General features: G+C 37.6%; 1 protein-coding gene and 1 pseudogene across 5 annotated transcripts in view; one reads left to right on the forward strand and one right to left on the reverse strand.

Moving 5' to 3' along the window:
* The window catches only part of GALNT13 (polypeptide N-acetylgalactosaminyltransferase 13), an 812,973-nt gene that overhangs the window by 628,887 nt on the left and 166,808 nt on the right, over positions 1-17,278 (forward strand). The gene's annotated exons all lie outside the window — the stretch shown is intronic.
* On the reverse strand, positions 3,445-5,021 carry LOC138155067 (pyruvate dehydrogenase [acetyl-transferring]-phosphatase 2, mitochondrial-like; annotated as a pseudogene).

Raw genomic sequence — 17,278 nt, forward strand, 5'->3', positions numbered from 1 at the left:
CGTAATGTAGCGTGTAGCGCAGGGGATCACCTTCACTACAGTAGCAATCTCAGTAGGGCTTATTTTGGGGGGAGGGCTTATTTTGGAGGAATCTCACACAGTAAGGGGAGGGCCTATTTTTGGGATAGGTCTTATTATCAGGGAAACACGGTAATTCCTTCAATTTCTTTTTCTTTTCTTATTACTACAGCTAAAATTTCTACCACAATATTGAATAATAATGATGATAATGGACATCCTCACTTCACCCTGGATCTTATTGGGAAGGCTTTTAGCTTATCCCCATTATAGATAATGCCTGTTGATGGTTTTAGATAAATAATACTTATCATTTTAAGAAAAGCTCCATTTATTCCTATGTTCCCTAGTATGTTTAATAGGAATGGGTGCTCTATTTTGCCAAAAGCTTTTTCTACATCAATCCAGATGATCATGTACTTTTTTTTGTTGTTGTTATTGATATGGTCAGTTATGCTGATAGTTTTCCTAACATTGAATCAGCCCTGCATTCCTGGTATGAATCCTGCCTGGTCATAGTGTATGTATGAGCCTTGTGTTATACTACTATAATCTCCTTACTAGTGTTTTATTTAATTTATTTTCGCATTAATATTTATTAGAGAAATTGATTTACTATTTTCTTTCTCTGTTTTAAGTTTTCCTGATTTATTAGCACCATATTTGTGTCATAAGAGGAATTTCAGAGGAATTCTTTTTCACTTCTTTTCCCAAATGGTTTATATAGAATTGGAACTAATCTGTAAAGATTTGATAAAATTTACTTGTGAAGCCATCTGACTCAGGATTTTGTCTCAGGGAGTTCATTTATTCCTTGTCCAATTTGTTTTTCTCCGATAGGTCTATTTAAATATTCTATTTCCTCTTCTTTTAATAAGAACAATTTATGTTTTTTGTAAATATTCATCAATTTAGCTTAGATTGTCAGATTTGTTGGCATATAATTGCAAAAATATTTCCTAATGATTGCTGACATTTCTTTTTATTGGTGGTGAATTCACCATTTTCATTTTTGATGGTTTTCTTCTTTTTAAAAAAAATCAAATTACCAGTGGTTTATCCATCTTATTAATTGTTGTAGTTGTACTGTTGTTTTCATAAAACCAGCTCCTAGATTTAAGTATTAGGTCAATAGTTGCCTATGTATAGTTTTATTCAACTTATCTTTTGTTTTTAGGATTTCCAATTTGGTGCTCATTTGGAGACTTTTAATTTGTTCTTTATTTAATTGTCTCAATTATATGCCCAGTTCATTGATCTATTCTTTCTCTATTTTATTGATATAATAATTCAGAGAAAAAAAATTTCCATAAGAACTGCTTTGGCTGCATCCCATAAATTTTGGTATGTTGTCTCATTGTCATTTTTAATGAAATCATTGTTTCTATATTTTTTTCTTTGACTTGCTTGTTCCTTAGGATTAGATTATTTTTCAATTAATTTTTAATCCCTCTTCCCACTGTCCTTTATTGAATGTAATTTTATTGCATTATGACCTGAAAAGCATGCATTTATTTTTTCTGCTTTTATGAATTTGATTTTGAGGTTTATATGCCCTAATTCATGGTCAGCTTCTGTGTAGGTTCCATGTACTGCTGAGAAGAAGGAAGATTCCTTTCTATCCCCATTCAGTCTTCTCTACAGGTCTGTCATATCTAACTTTTTCTATTCACATCCTTAACTTCTTTCTTATTTATTTTGTGGTTAGATTAATATAGTTTTGAGATGGGAAAGTTCAGGTTTCCCTATAGTATAATTTTGCTCTCTATTTTCTCCTGTAACTACTTAACTTATTTAAGAATTTGGTGCAAATATGGTTGGTATAGATATTATTTCATTGTCTAGGGTACATTTTAGCAAGATCTAATTTCCTTCCTTATGTCTTTCCATTAGCTCTATTTTTGCTTCTGCTTTGATCATGATTGCTACCCCTGCTTGTTTTTTTTTTGCTTCCGCAGAAGCATAATAGACCTTCCTTGCTTCAGCCACTTATCTTTATTCTGTATTTCTCTGCTTTGAGTATGATTCTGTAAACAACATATTTTAGGATTCTGGGTTTTAATCCACTCTGCTATTAATTTCCATTTTATAGTAGAGTTTATCTCATTCACATTCACATTTATGATTGCTAAATATGCATTTCCCTCCATCCTATTCCCCTCTCCGTTTATTCTTCTCTCTCTCACTTCACCCTTTCCCTCCTCACCAGTGTTTTACTTCTGATCACTACCTCCCCAACCTGACATCTGTCGGTAAATGTCTCCCCCACTCCTTATTCAACTACTCCCCTCCTACTTCTGTGTAGGGTGTAATAGATTTCTTTAGTTAAATGATTGTGTATTTTATTCCCTCATTGAGTCAATCCTAATGAGAATAAGGTTTACTGTGCACCATCCAATCCTCCCCTCCACTGTAATAAGTCTTTCATACCTCTTCATGTGAGAATATGTACCCCATTCTATCTTTCCCTTCCTTCTGTTTCTAGGGAAATACTCTTTTTCACCCAGTAACTTTTTTATGTTCTCCCCTGAAAATATACCTGCACCTCTTTCTGTGTTTCCTCCCTCTAACTCTACTAATAGTGATACAATTCTTTGTTTATAAGTTAATTTATTTTTAATTTTCAGCATTCACTTACATAAGTTTTAAATTTTCTCCTATTCGCTACTCTCCCCCCTCCCTAAAACAGCATGAAATTTTATATAGCCTTTACATCTACATTGTTTTTGTTTGTTTGGGTTTTCTTTTTGCTTTTTGGCAGGGCAATTAGGGTTAAGTGACTTGCCCAAGGTCACATGGCTAGTAAGTGTTGAGTATCTGAGGCCGAATTTGAACTCAGGTCCTCCTGACTCCAGGGCTGCTGCTCTGTCACTGCACCACCTAGCTGTCCCCTTTACATCTACATTGTTATTTAACATATTTTCACATTAGTCATATTCTATAGAAGAATTAGAATGAATGGGAAGAACCATGAGTAGGAAAAAAATTTAAAAAAAAAAAAGAAGAAAATAGCCTGCTTCTCTCTGCCTTCAGACTCCACAGTTTTTTTCTTGGGATGTGGATGGCACCTTTCATCATGAGACTCCTGGAATAGTTTGGGGTGTTTGCATTGGGCCAAGTCCATCAAAGCCACTCATCGCGCACTGTGGCTGTTACAGTGTACTCTATTCTCCTGGTTCCACTCACCTCATTCGGCATCAGTTCATATAAGTCTTTCCAGATTTTTCTGAAGTCTGCCTGTTCATTATTTCTTTTTTTTATCATCTAACTTATATGTTTAATTTTAGCCTAATCTATTAAGTTAAATACTTTCAGCAGACATTTGTACATCGCTTTTTAAACAGCTAAGTTCAAATATGATAAAAAAAAAATCTATATCCCAACATTTAAATCAACTTTGCAATAGGTGGGAGGAAAGGTAGAGCCTTACTCACTCCCCTTACAAAACATGTCAATTGAGTCCTAATTAAAATAAACCACTGTAACTGTGATATCATCCCTATACATCATTGCTAAATCATCTGGCATTGTCAACATGGCAGAAAGCCTCTCCTGATCCTTCTCTCCATATTCGTTGCATCTAATGGCATACCTCATTAGGTGAGTGGCAGCATTTTGGTCAGGGGCACGGATGCCTTTAGCTTTTCTTTTGAGTAACAGGCTTTGCAAGAGGCCTGAATTTGTTGGTTTTTCAGTCAGTTCAGTTTTCTGCCTACTGGCCTCCTCAAGGTACTCCATAACAAGTCTAACCACATCCTCATTACCCAGCAAGTCCCACAGTCCATCAGAAGCCATAACAAGGAACTTATCCTTGGGTCTCAATTCGTGGTAAGTTATTTCTGGTTCTGCAGTCAAATAAGGTGGTGTGTAATAGTTAATAGGCATAAACTGATCAATATTTAAAGCCTCAGTATTAAAAACTCTCTGGAGGACACTTTGCTGGAGTTCTTTATTCTGTTTTAACTGGATGTCACCAAATGCCCTGGAAGGCATGAGAACACCTAAGAGCCTATCATCTACAATAATAGTTGTCTCCTCAGATTCTGGGTGTTCCTTCTTTAGCCTTAATAGTTCAGCTTTGTTCCAGGCATTATGGTCTCGGGTAAGGGGAATAGAAGACCATGCTCCATTTCCCTCCTGCACACTAAGTATAGCACAACAGTCCCCAGCATTTGCCACATGCATGTGAATCCCATCAACGTGAGCCATACAGCCTGTTGCACCAGAAAACACAACTTGCAGGGAGAGGTTTCTCAACACTTCATCCTCCAAGGGAGCCTGAATTTCCAGAGAGATGTCAGAATCCAGGCTCTGGAAGGAATATGTTAACACTTCCTTTATGCTGAGTCCCATTTCCATATGCAGGTCAAGCAGCTCTTGCCAATAGACCTGGAGATGGTCAAAGTGCACAGAAGTAACTTTGTTGAAAAGACTGTCCCCTGGGCAGGATAGGCAGGAGAGTTTTCATACTTTCCATGGCATCTTCCATCACCTCCAGGATTTGATGAGACATCAAGAACACTACAGCATAATAGAAGAACCTTTCACTTACTGCTTGGGCACAAGCATGGCCCCACATGCACATCAAAGACACCAAACATCATTCCTTTAGTTTGAAGGCAAGTCGCTATACTTCGATAGTCCTCAACTGGAGAGCTGCCAACTGGTTACTTTCAAATCTTAACACTGAACTGGGAGGACTGCCCTTTGTTTGATAATTCTATGTGATGATTCACCATCTCTCAAGACTTCACTTATCTGGGCAGGTGTGAGCTGCAAATGAAAGTCATCTTCTTCAGTGGAAGTATATCTAAAAGTTTTTTGTAGAAAAAAGCCATTATTGTATGGTCCACTGCTGCTGATTTAAATAGCCCTTTAGAAAAAACCTGCCATTTTAACTTATTTCTGTTTTCGGCACATCTTGAATACAAATGTCTTTTTCCTGGTAAGGTGGCAATGTTTCTGCCTGAATTTAAAATCCCACAGGTCACAGAATGAAACATTATGAAATTAGACTGGATGGGGCTATTCCTTCAGGAGAGCCAGATTTTTTTAAACCCCTTGCCTCAACACTCATCACCTCCTGGTGGAAGAGAACAAAGGGCAGGTAGCTCCCTCCTTCAGCTTAAGCTCACTTTGAAAGCAAACTCCAACAGCCACACCCAGAGTGTAGGCCTTGATGGTCACTGATGCCCAGGGCTGGGGCGCTTCTGGTCCTGGCAGGGTCTGAACATGCAGAAGCACAGTCGCAGAGCCACAGAGTGAGCACATCACCCATAAAGTCCCCAGGCTTCTTCTCCACACCTACAGCTACAAGGCCCCCACTGTTCATTATTTCTTATAGCACAATAGTATTCCATTATGTTCATATACCAAAACTTGTTCAGCCTTCCCCAATTGATAGATATCCACTCAGTTTCCACTTCTTGGCTATACAGTTTTTAAGAATTACAAATATCAGAGACAACTATGTGGGACTGTGAATAGAGCACCGGCCCTGGAGTCAGGAGAACCTGAGTTCAAATCAGGCCTCAGACACTTAACACTTACAGGCCATGTAACCTTGGGCAAATTGCTTAACCCCAATTTCCCTCCAAAAAAAAAAAAAAGCAGGCAAAGTCAAGATGGCAGAGTAGAAGCAGGACTTCCACACTGCTCCGGCTTCCACCTTCCCCAATCCATGTAAAAGGGGTCCACTAAAGAAACTTTGTAGCTGCAGAACCCACAAAATGACACAGAGAAACTAACCTCCCACTGAGGACAGCACAGCAGGTCAGCAGGAAATGGCCAGAGCAGCCCTCCAGGAGCCGAGGTCAGCCCCACCCAAGGCTTTAGCCCCAGGGCAGGCCTGAGCAGCCTCCAGCCAGAGGGACTCCAGATCAGCAGCAGTGGTGGCCATTTCCAGAATTATCAATCCATAGATGCAAAGGAAAAAGTGAGAGGTCACTGCAGTCTGGATTTTGGGACCCAGTAAATGGGAGCGTGTGACTTTTGCCCCCAGGAGCAGAAGCCTCTGAGACACTGGCACAGCCAGCCAGCGGCACGTGGCAGCTTCAGCTCCTGGCCTGCAGAGTGTAGGGGGACCAAGCACCAGTCTGAGGGGTAATCACTCTTGCTTTAACCTTCTTGGATCTGGATTGCAGTCTAGGGTGGAGGTCCCGGAGTGTGTGTCAAGCTTGCCAAAGCATGTGGAGACCTCAGAGAGGGCACCCATCTAATACCTCTGGCAGCTGAGAAAACCCCAGCATTTGGTAAGAAAGCTCCCCTGTCTGGTGGCAGAGTCCTACTGTGGCAAAAAGCCCAGGCATCAAGTGACTGAGGGGTAACATGACCAGGCAAAGGAAACAGAGCAGACAGAAGATTCCACCATTAGACTCCTATTTTGGGGACAAAAAGGAGCAAAGCATGGAAGAGGAGGAAGACAGTGAAGTCAGATCTCCTGCACCAAAAGCTTCAAAGGAAAATACAAGCTGGTTACAGGCCATAGAGGACCTTAAGAAGCAGATAAGAGAAGTGGAGGAAAAATTGGGAAGAGAAATGAGAACGATGCAAGAAAATTTTGAAATGAGAGTCAGCAGCCTGACTGAGAAAATTACAACTTAAAAAATAGACTAACTCAAATGGCAAAAGAGGCTCAAAAAGGCAATGAGGAGAATAATGCCTTAAAAAGCCAAATTTGCCAAATGGAAGAAGAATCTCAAAAGCTCATTAAGGAGAATCGTTGCTTCAGAATTAGATTGGAGAAAATGAAAGCAAATGACTTGATGAAAAATCAAGATGGTGTTAAACAGATCCAAACAAATGAAAGAATAGAAGGCAATGTGAAATATCTCATGGGAAAAAACACTGACCTGGAAAATAGATCCAGGAGAAATAATTTAAAAATTATTGGACTACCTAAAAGCCATGACCAAAGTAAGAACCTAGAAGTCATCCTCCAGGAAGTTCTCAAGGAAAACTGTCCTGATGTTTTAGAACCAGAGGGCAAAATAGAGGTTGAAAGAATCCACTGATCACCTCCTGAAAAATATCCTAAAAAGAAAACTCCTAGGAATATTACAGCCAGATTCTGGAATTCCCAGATTAAGGAGAGAATATTACAAGCAGCCAGGAAGAAACAATTTGAATATTGTGGAAATACAATCAGGATAACCCAGGATCTGGCAGCTTCTACACTGAGGGCCCAAAGGGCTTGGAATATGATATTCTGGAGGTCAAAGGAGCTGGGATTAAAACCTACCCAGCCAAACTGAGTATCATTTTTCCTGGGGAAAATATAATCATTCAGTGGAATAGAGGATTTTCAAGCATTCTTGATGAAAAAACCAGAGTTGAATAGAAAATTTGACATTCAGATACAAGAAGCAAGAGAGGCATGAGAAGTTAAACAGGGAAAAGAAATCATAAGGAACTTATCAAAGTTGAACTATTAACATTCCTACATGGAAAAACAATAATTGTAACTTATGAAACTTTTCTCAGTATTTAAAGGAAATAGAAATATATGTATATGTCTATATATGAGGGTATATGGGCATATGAATACATATGTGAATGTGTGTATATATGTTTACAGGTATACATAGAGGGCACAGGACCAATTTAATAGGAAGGGATGATACTTAAAAGGTGAAATTAAGAGGTGAGAGAGGAATATAATGAGAGGAGATGGGGAGAGACAGAATGGGGTAAACTACCTCATATAGAAGAGGCAAGGGAAAATGGTTACAATGGAGGGGAAGAATAGGAAGGCAAAAGGGAATGGGTAAACCTTATTCCCATTGAGTTTGGCTTGAGGAGGGAATGAAATACACACTAAGTAGGGTATCTCACCCTCCAGGAGAGTGGGTGGGGGTAGGAGATGTGAGGGGGGATGTTGGAAGGGCAGGCAGGCTGGGGGAAAGGGAATTTGGAAGTACCCACTTTTGAAAAGGGATGGGATCAAAGCAGAGAATAGAAGAAGTGGAAGGTGGGATAGGAGGGAGGGAAATATAGTCAGTCTTTTACAATATATCTGCTATGTTATTGTTTTGCATTAGCCACACATGTACAACCTATACTGGACTGCTTATCTTCCCAGTAAGGGTGGGTGACAAGGGAGGAAGGGATTTAATATGGAATTCAAAGTTTTAAAATCAAATATTCATATATATATATATATATACATAGTATTATTAATACTATTTTACATATAATTGGGAAATTAGATATACAGGCATTGGGGCGTAGAGATCCACTGGAAAAGTCAAAGGGGGTATGGGAGAAAATATGGGAGAGAGCAGATTGACCATTTTCCTCCAAAGGATTATGTTCAGTTTCATTGTATAGGTAATTCTTTATTATTATCCCAACTCCTTTGCCTTGAAATACATAATATTTGATGCTCTCTGATCCTTTAATATTGTGACTTTTCAAATGTGTGTAATCTCCAGAGTCGCTCACTAGTGTTTGAGTTATTTCTTTTTAGCTGCTTGTAATATCTTCTTGATTTGGGTGTTCTGGAATTTGGCTATAATGTTCCTGGGACTTCTAATTTTAGTATCTCTTTCTGGAGGTTAGTGGTGAATTCTTTCAATGTCTATTTTACCCTCTGGTTCCAGAACGACAGAGAAATATTCTTTGATAATTTCTCAGAATATCATGTCCATGGCCTTTTGTTCATCATGGCTTTCAGGTAGACCAAAAATTCTTAAATTATCTCTCTTGCGTGTATTTTCCAGGCCAGTTGTTTTTCCAGAGAGGTATTTTACATTTTCTTCTATTTTTTTTTCAGTTCTTTTGATTTGTTTAGTTGATTCTTGATGTCTCATGGAGTCATTATCTTCCATTTGCCCAATTCTAATTTTTAAGAAGTTATTTCCTCCATTTAGCTTTTTAGCTTCCTTTTCCATTTGGCCCATTCTATTTTCTAGGAAGTTATTTTCTTTAGTAAATCTTTGTACATAGTTTTCCAATTCTGTGCTCTCTTTATGAAGCCATTGATTTTTTTTTTGTGATCCTCTTGCTTCACTTTAATTTTTAATGTGTAGATATGTAGACATACATATATATGTTTATATAGGAGGGTATATGTGTGTATAAATACAAATGTGAGTGTGCGTATATTTGTGTACATGTATACATAGACAGAGGAGACAGGATCAGTTGAATAGGAAGAGATGATATCTAAAAAATAAAATTACGAGGTGATAGAGGCATAAGATGGAAGGTGATATGGAGACAAAGAATAGGGTAAATTACCTCATTTAAAAGAAGCAAGAGAGAACTGTTACAATGGAAGGGAAGAACAAGAAGGTGCAAGAGAATGGGTCAATCTTGCTCTCATTGAATTTGTTTCAAGGAGGGAATAACATACACAATCAATTGTCTATCTTACCCTACAGGAACATAGTGGGGGTGGGGAGATAAGAGGGGGACTGATAGAAGGGAGAGTCGATTGTGGGAGAGGGTAGTTAGAAGCATGCACTTGAAAAGTGACAGGGTTGGGCTGGCTAGGTGGCACAGTGAATAGAGCATTGGCCCTGGAGTCAGGAGGACCTGAGTTCAAATCCGGCCTCAGACACGACACAGTTACTAGCCCTGTGACTTTGGGCAAGTCACTTAACCCCAATTGCCCTCCAAAAAGCAAAAAAAAAAAAAAGAGTGACAGTGTCAAAGGAGAAAATAGAACAAGTGGGGGGGCAGGATAGGATGGAGGAAAATATAGTTAGTCTTTCACAACATATCTACTATGAAATGTTTTGCATAACTACACATGTACAGCCTATATTGATTTGTTTATCTTCCCAGTGGGGGTGAGTGAGGAGGGAAGAAGAGAAAGAAGCTGGAAATCAAAGTTTTAAAAACAAATGTAAAAAAAAAATGTTTTTTACATACAACTGGGAAATAAGATATACAGGCAGTTGGGTATCGAAATCCATCTTGCCCTACTAGAAAGTTAGAAGAGGGATTGGGGAAGATATAAGAGAGAGCAGATCGGGGGAAGGGATATTCAGTAGGCTCACTATTTTGGGGTTAAGCAGTAGGGAAAGATGGCAAGAAAATTTGTACCTCAACATCTTGTGGAAATGGATATTGTAAACTAAAAATAAGCAAATAAAAATTAGTTTATAGAAAAAAACAAGCATTTCTCTAACATAGTATAATAAAAGATGACTTCACATGAAAAACTAAAAAACCCATTTTCTTCTGAGTTTGTGTCTTTTCTTCCTTTTAGCCATAATAACTAACTATGGTCAGTTTCTCTTCTATTTGTTTTTTGCTTATCTTTTCCAGTCTATTTTGTTACTTTTAAAATTGAACTCTGCTCCTGGGTTGGAAGAGGCAGTACCCCAGGCTTCTTGTGCTGGGCACTAGAGGCCCTGGCTGTTTGCCTGGTACTTCCCTGAAGCCCATGGGGGGACCTTCAAGCTTTACCAGGACTGTGTGGGTTCAGCCACTGTCCTGGTGATATGTTGAGGCAAAGGTGTATGTTGGGGGTGGTGGTGATTGCTGCTACATGGTGTCTCTTGGATCTGGTGATTAACTGAGCAATGTGGGGAGAGGCTTGGTGTTGGCATGTGTCTGTTTGCCTTTTGCTACTCTGAGGCACGTGGTGCGGCCTGGTGCTGATATATGCCTATTCACGTGATGCTTCACTAGAGCTCACAGCCTCCTGCTGGCTTGCTGAGGAAGGGCCTGATATGGTTTACCAAGATACTTCCTGACCTATACTATGTTGGCTTTTTACCTGTGACAGACCTTTCCTGTTGACCTTCCACATTGTCTTGGGCTAGAAAGTTGTTTAAGCCATGTTTTTGTTGGTTCTGTCATTCCAGAATTTATTTGAGGCTGCTATTTTGTAGTTGTTTGGAGTTGATTATGGAAGAGTTCAGGTGATTTCCTGCTTACTCTGCCATCTTGGTTTTGAAAGTCCCAAGTCCATAAAGTTTTAAAAGTAAATTATTCTCCATACTCCCAATTCAATATTTGTTTTTCAGTTGTTTCAGTTAATGCCTGACTCTTTGTGACACCATTTGGGGTATTTTTGGCAAAAATACAAAAGTAGTTTGCCGTTTCCTTCTCCAGCTACTTTTATAGATGAGGAACTGAGGCACTCAAGGTTAAATGATTTGCTCAGAGTCACATAGCTACTTAGTATCTGAGGCCAGATTTGAACCCAAGAAAATGAATCTTTCTGACCTGAGGCCCAGAACTCTATCCACCAAGCTATCTACCTGCCCTACTCTTTACAAATTGCAGATTTATATAATGTTCAGTGTTTCTTTGTTTCTTATGAAGCAGAGGAGATTATCTTTGGAAATTTTTTTCCTAGAAGACCAAACTTTCAAAAGCCCATAGGGAACCAGAAAATATTTCTTCTAAGTTTCTCTTTATTGTCTATAAATTACAACATATCAATATATTTAAGCATCAGGATTATACGATTTTAAATATTGAGAGCACCATCCCCTTTGCCTCCAAAGTGTCCCAATTATTCTTGATGTTGATTTTTTAAATTACATTATTTCTGTTGCATCTGGCAAATATTACTTTATAGAGAACTATATGATATGTGTTTAATTTCAAGGTCAGCTAGGTTTTACAATGGGTAGAGTGCTGGGCCTGGAGCCAGAAAGACTCATATTCCTGAATTTAAATCTGACCTCAGACCCTTACTGTCTATGTGACCCTGAGCAAGTCATTTAACCCTGTTTGCTTGAAGTTTCCTTATCTGTAAAATGAGCTGGAGAAGGAACTGGCAAACCATTTCAATATCTTTGCCCAGAAAACCCCAAATAGTGTCATAAATTGTCAAACATGATTGAAAAATGACTGAACAAAACTAATTTCACTTATGTATGTCAGCAATTTAGTGTAATCTTGTCTATCTTGTTCATCTCTTTTTTATCTTTAAATATGTATGTTTCTCTACAGGAATGTCAAGTTTAGTTCCTTTCCTTATGGATGCTTTGTGTAAAGGTTAACGTAAATATTTTTTCATCCTAAGATGTGTCACCTTTTTTTTGTCTCCAAGAGGGTCAGGAGAACTGTATTCATATTTTTTGTTAAATTTTTATAAGGCATCATTAAGTAATTTTAATTCCTTATAAAAACTCAACTACTTAGTGTCAGATTCACATAAATGCTAATTTGAAATTCTTCCCAAAAACTACGTAAAATCTGTAAAGTCTTGGGGAAAATGACCTCCCCAAACCTCATTGTCCCAGTTCCCTATAACTCATTCTTTGTAACCATCTATAGTGATGTCTCCCACCATGTTACTTTCCGAATGGCTATGATGAATTTAATAAAGAGTTTGCATCTCTGTAATTATGAGAGTGTTATCTACAGCTAGAGTCATGAAAAGTATGGCCCAATTTGTGATTGCTGTTTCTTTCATGTTGCATACCACGTCTAGACCTTAGCAGTTCATTTAACTGAAACTTATCTCTTTGTCTATGCAGTGTGACATATCTGGAAATATTCATTCCATTGTTTACAGAGCAGTTTTAGTGAAGCACAGCAAATTATTCTAGTCTGGTTCTTTAGTTGCAGACAATTCTACCATGATCACATTATCCAAAAAAATTCAAACTAAGGATCCTCTTGACCTTCTTAGTTCTCTAAGATAAAAAAAATTCCTAGACATTTTGCTTCTCATTTCTTTCCATTTAATTGTAAGAGTCTTAAGAAAGCATGCTTAATTTTGCCTCATGGATCATTTATCCTTACTCCTAAAGCACATTCTGCATTTTCACTGTATTTTCTTTAAATGTAAACAAAACACTGAACAATAAATAATGATTTCACTTCTTCATTGATTGTTTAGTGCATGTTGATGCTTACAAATGCATTGATTTGTACTAGCCTAGCAGCAGATGGGTATGAAAGAGGTTTACTCATAATCAATGGGAATTAGATTGCTGCTCTTAAAAAAAAAACTGATTATTACTTAGGATTTTTTTCTTCTTAAAGCTAATGGGATAGAATACTGTGTGAGGCAACCAATTAAGGTGACCTGATTTAAGATTTATACTTAAAGTTCAAAACTAACAAAAATAAAACCTTGCAATTTTCTGTGCTTAAGGAAAAATTCTACATGAGCTTACCGTGGCATATTTGTTTACCTATTGTTATTTGAATGTTTGAAAATCTTTAAAAAAAAAAAAAGAAAGAAAAAAGAAATTGTCCTGCCAAGAAATAAAGTGAAATTGAAAAATTGTTAATGTCCATTTAAATTAGGCAACATTGAAAATGACTGAATTGCAGGTCATATATGCATGAATGCATGAAGATATATGTGTCTATTTATATATATATATGCATATGTATGTAGATATGTGTGTACATACACACAATACATATACACACTTGAATACACATATGTTTGAGCACTGAATTGTGTTGACATGAGATGATGGTATGGCTTATAAAGAACAAAACTAAAATTTATTTCCTTGTCAATTTCAATTATTTTTGGTATAAAAAAGGAAGAGCACAGAAAGAGTGCTGGGCTTGGATTAAGCAAGGCCTAGTATCAAATTCTTCCTTTACAGTGAATAACTTTAACACCTCTATGTACCATAGGTTTTTCTTTAAGGCTTATTTACTAACTCATAGTTGGGTTATAATCTCAAATGGAAAGACTTCCCATATAGGGAGCTGCCTAATGTAAGGCAAGGAAAGATCTTTCACGCATGATATAAAACAACAAACAAAAGAGATAGAGCATATATTTAGTGTATTTTTGTTCAGCTTTGTATATTATGAAGTTTCCAGCTCTTCTTTCCTATTTCTGGAAATAAACAATTATACCTATTCCTAGAATCAGAGGAGATGGGGATTCTCTACCTTCTCCTCTGCTAGGGGCCTCTGCTATTTTGGCTCCATTAGGCTAGCCTCTGCATAGTCTATATTTCTCAAAAATGCAAATTTGATGGAGAATTTTAGCCCTTCACTTTGGTGCCTGGATGCATAAGCGTTATGAAGCAATGGCTTCTTCCCCTCATCATCTACTTACTATGTAGATATTTTATCTATTAATAAGAGCATAACTTGGCATGTTATTGGCCTCACACTTGATACAGTGTCTTCATTCACTTATGTCCCATTGCCCCTAGATGGGGGGCTCTAAATTATGGCTTTTGTTCAATATATAGGGACCTTTTATATATAGATCCTTCTATGTTAAAAGAAACCCTAATAATATCACCTGCTTATTAATTTTGAGCAAATGATCACAGAATTAGTAACCCTATGATATACATGTATGATAAATAGGTAGCATTTGTATGGCACTTTAAGATTTGCAAAGTGCGTTACAAAATTTTATCTCATTTTATTTTCACTGCAGTTTATGGGATATGACTATTATCCCCATTGTATGTATGAGGAAATTGAGACAGAGGTCAGTTGACTTACACGGGATCACATTGAGTAAGTGACTGAGGCCTGAGTCCTGAAGCTACTACATTGTATATATTATTTTGCCTCTTCCTCTCCTCAGTCCAATTCAGTATAATTCAGCATTTATTGAGTAAATGTTTGCTATTTTCTCCAGAATAATTTATTTAAAGTATGTTGTACTTATGAGAAAAGCAGCCACATTCTTATGAGAAAATCAAGAGATATAGAATAAATGAGAATACACTCATATATATTGTGAACTACTTTGGTGCTAGGGATTCAAAAGGGGAGTTATTAATGATTCAATACCAATACTGCAGGGGTGGCCAGGTGGCACAGTGAGTAAGAGCACTGGCTCCAGAGTTGGGAGACCCAGGATCAGTTCCGGCCTCAGATACTTGACACCCACACAAAATAACTGGCTGTGTTACCTTGAGCAAGTTACTTTACCCCAATTGCTTTTAAAAAAATCAATATTGCAGAAAGTATCCAATAAGGTACCCTAATATTGTGATCAGTGACTTTGATAAAGACATACTCATCAAGTTTTCAGATAATACACATCAGGGAGGTATTATTAATATACTTGATGAAAGAGTTAAAATCCAAAAGGATCTTAAAATAGTGGAGCTTTGGGCTGAAGCTAATAAAATGAAATTATATAGATGAATGCAAAGTCTTATGCTTTGGTACAAAAACAACCTCCTTCATAAGAGCCAAATGGGGAAAGAACGCAGAGGCAGTATGTGGTATGGAAAAGTTTTGAAGACTTTAATGGACTGCAGTTTCAATATTCAGTCATTTTTTTTCAGTCAGGCCTGACTCTTTCTGACCCTATTTGGGGTCTTCTTAGCAGAGACACTGGTGTGCTTTGTCTTTTTCCTTCTCTGACTCAATTACAGATAAAGAAACTGAGGCCAACAAGTTTAGGTGACTTGCTGAGGGTCACACAGTTAGTAAGTATCCAAGGTTAAATTTGAACTCATGTCTTCCTGACTCCAGTCCTGGCACTCTATCCACTGTACCACTTAACTGCCTAGACAATCAATATTGAGTCAGCAATGTGCTATGGCTGCCAGAAAAAAAAATACTACCTATTGAGATTAATTAAGAAGGATACATTTATCAGCAATGGAGAGGTTCCTGTCTCACACTGCTCTGCCATTATCAGAATTCACCTGAAATAATTTGTTCAATTCTGATGAACACAAAGAGGCAGCATGGCATAGTGAATAGAGAGTTAGCCTGGAAGTCAAGAAAATTAAATTCCTGCTTCCAAAAAATACTTGTTTTGAGACAGTATGCAAGTCAATTAATCTCAGAGTGCTTTGGGCAATTGTCTTAGTTCATAAGAAAAGGTTTGAATACTACAATGACAGGTAAAGTTTCCTCACCTGGGAGTTCCTTATGCCAATGAAATCTTAGGTCTAACACTATCCGTATTCCTAGCCCTAACCCTAACCCTAATCCTAACCATACCCTTATATCCCTGCCCCTATCCCTATTCTGACACGCAAAGTTAAAAAGACATTGATAAAATAGAATGTGTTCAAAGGAGGAAAACCAAGATAGTGTTGGGACTTGAGCTCATGACATATGAGGATCAGTTAAGAAAACTTAGCATGGTTAGCCTGTAGAAAGGAAGACTCAAAAGAAAAATAAAATTGTCTTCAATTATCAGAATGACTGTCATGTGCATGAAGGTTTAGATTTGTTCTCTTTGGCCCTAGAAGTCATAATAAAGAGCAATAGTGAGGAAGTTACAAAAGGAAAATTTAGATTTGGTATCAGGAAAAACTTCCTAACTATTCCAGCTGTTCAAAAATACAGTGAATTTCCTCAAGAAGTGTTAAATTCCCCCTCTTTGGAGGTACTCAAACAGAGACATGATGACCATATATAGGCTATTTTATAGTGGAAATATTTTTTGGGTAATGATTTTAATATATGGATGCCACAGTGTCTTCCAGTTCTCAATTTTGTGATATTGTGTGATTCTCTATTGAGTCCCTTGCTATCTTCTACATTACCCCCAATTGACAGACAAAAGAAACTCTAATGTATTGATTATTATTTTGCATTTGCAATTAGAAATTTGAGCCCAATAATTGACCAATGTCCAAGATAAAATGTTGTAGCAGCAAGCACCCCAGCATCCCCAGGGTGGTTGCCAACACAGGTTCTTGGATCTGCTTTTCTAAAGGAAAGCAACTCAAAATGGGTTAACAAGCTTACTTTAATCGATCAAACATATCATTTACCTTGTTCAGGGGAAAGTCAGCACCCCGAACTTCAGAGTATACAGACAGAAGTTACAAGAAAACAGAAAAAACATATCAAGCAGACAGGCCTCTAAACTGTCCAACCATTACATCCATACCAAATCACAGTTACCAGAGAGGGAAGCACCAACATCTGGGTTTTCAAAGCCAGGGGGCTCTCAACAATGGCTGCCTAGAGTCTCATCTGGTCAAATCACAAAACACTTCTCAAAGAGAGCCTCAAAGCAAAGCCTTCCATCAGGGCTTACCTAGCCTTCTCCTGGCTCAGAGAATGTAACAACCTTCTTGACCCACTGCCCAATCACAAAGTATCTCCTGAGAAACAAACCTCCCACCACTGGCTCCAGGGGCACTTAAGCCTAGGGGCAGGGAAGATCTTAAAAATTTACATTCCTATAACAAATGTGTATTACATTTTAAATTTTAAGATTTACTATTCTTGTGATCTTACAAAATGTTATTTGATTTCTTTATTATCTGTGAAAAGAGAATGTTAGGCTAAATGAGCTTTCTGTTCCCTTTTAGCTCAAAAATCTATGATCCTATGACCTTAATTTAAGTACTATTATACTTCTGCATCTTCTAACCTA

This window comes from Petaurus breviceps, unplaced genomic scaffold (genome assembly GCF_028583685.1).
Source record: "Petaurus breviceps papuanus isolate PSGF00001 unplaced genomic scaffold, PetGlider_PUasm1.0 91133, whole genome shotgun sequence".
In the NCBI taxonomy this organism is placed as follows: Eukaryota; Metazoa; Chordata; class Mammalia; order Diprotodontia; family Petauridae; genus Petaurus; species Petaurus breviceps.